Below are 6,000 nucleotides of genomic sequence, written 5' to 3' on the forward strand. Positions count from 1 at the left end.
TAGCACCTCTGCAGGGGTGCTTCACTGGGCTCAATTTAGGAAGAAGGGTGGGAAGGGACTTCTACTCAGCCAGCCCCTTACTCTCCTTCGCCAAACTCATCATCACAATTAGCTGTCAAACTATTAGAAAGTTCCAAAGAAAGTGGAGATCGATGCTGCTAGGTGGTGGGGTAGAAGAGCAGTCTGAAGAGACAGGAGTATGACTGCAGAGGATGCCAGGGGAGATAGAAATCCAGGATACAGCAGAGGGTATTGGTAGAGCAAAGACAAGCAAATTCATTTCCAGAGCTGGTGGCTGGCTGGCTTGTGCATCTGAGGACATAAGCCTTAGCCCAAGGGGCCCTTGTCCCATCCCAGACTCTCTAGATCTACTTTCAATTTTTCTAATATTCTTAGTTCCTTCCCTGCTGGGCACCTTTCCTCAGTTCCAGGAGCTACCATCAGCTGCCACTGCTTGCCACAAATTATAGATACGTGTGGAGAAACAGGGTTCCCAAGTCGCCTGCTGGAAGAGGAAACATGTTCCTTGCATATCTAGTTGTACTCTGAAGATACTTTCCCTTAGATACAAGGTCGTACATATTTGGCCTCTGAAGTACTTTTTAGTATACTACACCTGTTACGGGATTAGGAAGCACTCTAATCAATGTGGCAGTGTTGCCTTATGACGTGGGTACTCTTGTTGCCCTGCTGGAGCACATATCCCTAGCTGCAGTGAGTGTTGGTTGCTCTGAGATTTTCCTTGGCTCCTGGAGCAACAGAAGCTCTTTAGACCACACATCCACTGTCCATGAGTGACTGATAATGAACGTGCAAAAGGCTGGCCTCCTTACCTTAAGGGAACCAACTTTCTAGTTTAATTCCTGCTCTAGAGTTCCTTTTGGATCAGGCCTGAACTGGTCTCTGGCAGGGACTAGGTCCTTCTTCTGCTTTATCCCCGATCCATGCTACCTCCTTTATTCCCTCTCCCAAATTCCTGTCTTGGGCTCTGCTTCCAAGGAACCTGACCAACACATGAGCTTTAGAAGCCTGTTATTTTCACCAGAACCATCAAATGTGTCTATGGGGAAAGCAAGGATGAAATGAGAGTAGCTGGACAGGATCCCGTCTTAGTTACCTTCTTGTTCCTGGGACACAATATTTGACACCCATAACTTAAGGAAGAAGAGGTTTATTTTGGCTCATGCTTATAGTTCATGGTCAGCTGGGTCCAAGGCAGAAAATGGCATGATAGAGGTACATGGAAGAGGAAAAGCTGCTCATTTCAAGGGGATCAAGAGACAGAGAGAGAAGGGAAGAGCCAGGGAGGAAGGCGGTAACCTACCTCTCTGGACTAACCCTACCTCCTAGAAGCAATCCAATCATCTGCTACAAGGTGCATAGCTTCCGCAGTCCAATCATCTGCTACAAGCTCCATTTCGAAGCTTTGGAGGGACAGTCCAGATACAAACCACAGCAACCCTCAAGTCAAACTTGGACATACAACCCAACTCAATTTATAATATGACTAAGATGATAGCTGTATTTGATCCTTGCTGATACAAATGGACCACATTCTATCAAACCCAAAAATGAAGGATGATTTAATTATACTCTAAGCTAGTTGTTTTAGTATAGATTATGAGTTATTGCACTCATTAAAAGAATTAGCTACATGACATTTATTATAGCCAACATATTTGTTACAATTCTTAAGAATGTGGCTGAGTACTTATAAATTTTTTCATAATAATTATTCTGGTCATGATAGTATAAATCTAACACTTGGAAATCTATTGTTTTAGGGTTTTTTGTTTCCTGTCTTTGTTTTTCCTCCATGAACTTTATGCTTTGCTACTGAGAATATCTGGATCCCTGATAAGGAGGCTCTGGTCAATCTAGCAATGCTATAAAATAGATCAGATTTCCCAGTATGCAACTAATAAAAATGTAATTAAATACATGAAGACAAAGCAGAACATAATTTAATCTTTCTGCTATGATTCAGAGGTCATATCAGGGTCATCACTATAAACCTCAATTATAGTACTGCAGAAGTGCAGGAAGATTGGTAAGTGCACTCAGCTTGAAAGAATGCTGGACAGACCAGATTTTACTGCCTGTATTTATAAGGATACAACTTCATAACATCTGGTACCTTCTCCACTGTTTCCTCACAATATTCTTAACTACAGTAGGTTCTAGTAAAATCCCCCACATTAATCTCAGCTAATTAAGTCTTTAATTTTCATGGGATTATCCTCTTTAAAATCTTCTACCGAAAGAAGGATCCAATCTTATTTGAAATCCTGTTTCTTAATATATTTGGGTATATTCCTTTTGGTATAAAAGGCCATGGTTTCTATTTACACCAGTTGGCTACTATGTTTGAATTTCATTAAGTGACTTACTTACTATTTTTCTCTCACATAAAAGAAATTCAAAGATACACAGTTCAGAGTTCTTAGGATGGCTGGTTTCATCTTTCTGCTGTCTTTCTTAGCATATGACTTTTGGCAAGATAATTTTAATGCCACAAGATTGTTGCTATAGCTTCAGCTATCACATCCATGTACCAGGCAGAAATAGGGCTTGAATCAGTCTTATCAGTACCCCAATATCAGCACACAAAGAACTTTTCTGGGAGTTTTACACAACACACAAATTCTATTCACAAACCATTGGCATATCTAGTTACTACCATCTACAAAGGTTATAAAATGAAACTTTTTAACTGGGCACAAAAGCAGTCTTCCTACTAAGAAGGAAGAGGGAGAAAAAAGGAATTGAATAGATATAACTTGCCTCGTTTTCCTTTCTTAAAGCATGTTTCCTTATAGGGATTTTGAGTTCACTAAAGGTCAAGATTATGTCATGTTCATTTTTGTAATCCCAGTTTATTTTTTAAATTATGATATTAATTGAAAGAATGAAAATCTCAGTTGACTATAATACAAGAGTAAAGTATAAAGAGGAGTAGGTAGTGTTATTCAATTTATACTGTTACTCATTCATCTAACTTTTATTTCAACTAATACCACTTGAGGTTCTAGTCTGACCCAGGCAACAGAGACCCAGGCTTGAAGAAGGGGACAGGCCAAGGCTGAGGCAGGACAGTGGGGGTTCTGCATGTAAATACCAATTTCAGCAAAAAGTTACAAAAATCTGGATCACCATTTGAGGTCAGGAAGTTTTAAGTTTATTATGGGTAAAAAACAAACTGTGAGAGTGAGGGAGAGGAGGACAAGTAAGGAGAGACAGATAATAAAGAGCCTTGTAAATTATATTCAGAAGTTCATAATTTTCCTGCCAGTACTATATACTTATCAGTCTTAACAAACTTCCATGTCTACCCCCAACCCAGACTTCCTCATGAATAATTTGCCAGTACTGTGCCCTGACAGATTCTGACTTACTCATGATCCCTGTTTCTGGGCACAAGCACTTTGGCAACTTGGTATGTAGTCACGCCTGTGTTCCAAGGAACTTACTGAGCACATGGTGCAACTGTCCTCTCAGCATCCTCTCTAACAAGTTGGCGTCCCTTGATGGGTCACTGTGGAAAATTCTAGTCGAGGCACATATTTCTCAAACTTGGTGAAAGGGTTCCACTGGACATAATAAACAAGTGGCCAAGGATTTCAAAAGACAGGGATTATCCCCAAGACCTGCAGATGTAAGTAAGGCTTTCTTAGTATTAGCACTCTGGTTTCAGTTGCATGGGTCATGGGATGAACGCAGATTTAGTTGAGGTAACAAGTCACCATTTCGGCCATCTTACAACAAACCAGTAATCCCACTGATGATCTGGCAAGTGATGAAGCCACTTGTCATCTTTTCCTACAAGTGCTTCAATACCATTCAGTCTCTAACACACAGTTAGAACTATATCCACATCAATTTCTACTCTCAGAGAGAGGTCCACCTTACAGTAGAAGAGAGACAGAAGGGAAAGCAGAGAAAGACAGAGAGAAGGAATGAAAGGGCAAGGGGAGAGAGAAAGGTGTTCTGTTGTTGGCCATGAGGAAGGAACCACAAACTAAGGGATGCAGGTGGTACACAGAAGCTGGAAAGGCAAGCAAACAGATTCTCCCCTCCAATTTCCAGAAGGACCATAGCCCACACCTTGATTTTAGATTTCCAATCTCAGGACTGTAAGATAGTAACTTCTAACTTTAACCATCAAGTTTGTGATACAGTAGGAAACTATGGCTTACATGGTTCATCTTCAGGTATCACTTCCTGTTTGTTTCCACTGCTGTCCACACTGGTCTCTCTTTTGGATTTACCTGCCTTTTTAATCCACCTTCTCAAGGTCTTTTGCTGAAAAATGAAATCTGATTATATCACAGGCTTTGAAGGGTTTGGATACTCTCACCCACTCTTACTTAGGTGCTTTCCCAGGAACGCAAGTAGAAACAGGAAGTAAGGGTCCTTTACAAATTCCATCAAGGACATTTGGTATAATCTCATGAATGTCCCTCTTAACAGGGATATAATTATGGCTGAGAAAATGTAAAACAAATTACACTATACTCAGAAGAAAGAATGCATTAACTTAATGGGGCTGAAGCAGGCAAGAAATTTTCCTGTTTATCCAGCACAGAAGCAGGTAAATTCCCTGACTTTGGCAACCACCAGTGAAGCATATTCTGGCTTGGAGATGAGGATACCTCACCAGGTACCTGGATCTCAGGAAGAGCTTCTCCTGAACAGTGGCCATGGTTAGTCAATCACAATAAATTTAATTCCATTAAATGCTGGTCAAATGAGTGTTGGCTGTCATGAGTCAGCCCACTTGTCTACCTCTGGATTTGAGATAAAATGGAGGTGGAGATCTTCTTGGTGACCAACAGAAGCTAGACTAAGGCCAAGCTAGGCGATTTTGAATCACTGTATACCAACAACTCTAGTGTTGCCTGCTATCATTCACCCTTGTTTTAGGGACTCCACAGAGGAGTAACTATCACAGCAAACAAATGGAACTAAGTTCTAAGAAAGGAGAGATCAGTCTTTGCAAATACCACAAAGGGCAGAAGAAGACGGAGATTAAATTTTTCCATTAGATTTTGCAGCCGGGTAGTGAATGATGTTCAGTGGAGTGAAAGGTTAACAGGGAATGAGAAATCAGGACACATTCACATTAGGCTAGAAAACCCCTTTAAGAAGATTCTAGTAGTTTAAGGAAGGGGCTGCCTACAGATTCACCTTTAAATCATAGTCCCTTAGGTTTTGCATTTGCATAGAGATCTTTTCTCCCCACATCTTCCCAATGTTAACTTGCCAGGTCAAATCTTACTACACTCTCTCCTCGGTCTACCTGTGAGGCAGAGGAACTAACAGCTGTGGAGTAACTAAAGGTCAAAACGCAAGAAATGAAGGGTCCAAAAACAACTAAAACTAAACTCAAAACAAAACAGGTCCTGAGTCAGATGAGCTGTAACAAGTTGTGGGTCAAATTTAATATCCTTGTTAGGATAACAACCAAGTGCCTAGGAATTAAGGGGGGGCATTTTATAATTGGAATGCTTTCTTCCATCCCAACCATTATCTGCACCCCATCTCCCTTCAAATTAATAGCTGCCGCTGAGTTGTGGGCATGTGTGGGCACAAGCCTGGACCAAAAACTGAATTTTGTCCAGTGGCTAGAGTAATTGCATGACATTAAAAGGAAAAAAATGAAAAGTGAAAAACAAGAGACATCTGCACTTCCAGATGAAAGTAGCGATTTCCTTCCTTGATTATATGCTGTTTTAAGGGGGGGGGTGAATCTGAGCCCAGCTCTTCCTAAACTTTTGTTACTCACATCTGATTCATTCGCGTTTTTTTCCCTCGTCTTCTGCCTTGCTCATGCTTGCTGCTAAGGGGGACGCTGAATCACAGCTACTCCAGAGGAAAAGCAATTCAAACCAGTCCTTGGGGACAGAAAGGCTTTCTTTTTCTTTTTTCCACCCCCTTTTCAGTCTGAGGAAAAAACCCGCCACTCTCTGTAGTGACCGCCGAGGGCGGGCAGTTCTACAA

General features: G+C 41.2%; 1 protein-coding gene across 1 annotated transcript in view; it reads right to left on the reverse strand.

Moving 5' to 3' along the window:
* Lmntd1 (lamin tail domain containing 1) overlaps window positions 1–5,961 on the reverse strand; it is a 384,388-nt gene extending 378,427 nt beyond the window's left edge. Inside the window, exons 1-2 of the mRNA XM_033766294.1 lie at window positions 5,786–5,961; window positions 4,197–4,302 (exon numbers count right to left, since the gene is read on the reverse strand). The gene's annotated coding sequence lies outside the window, so the exon portion shown is untranslated. The remainder of the gene's footprint in view (window positions 1–4,196; window positions 4,303–5,785) is intronic.
* Between the last annotated feature and the right edge of the window lie 39 nt (window positions 5,962–6,000).

Source organism: Fukomys damarensis, unplaced genomic scaffold, assembly GCF_012274545.1.
Source record: "Fukomys damarensis isolate Sample0158 unplaced genomic scaffold, DMR_v1.0_HiC HiC_scaffold_19, whole genome shotgun sequence".
Taxonomy (NCBI): Eukaryota; Metazoa; Chordata; class Mammalia; order Rodentia; family Bathyergidae; genus Fukomys; species Fukomys damarensis.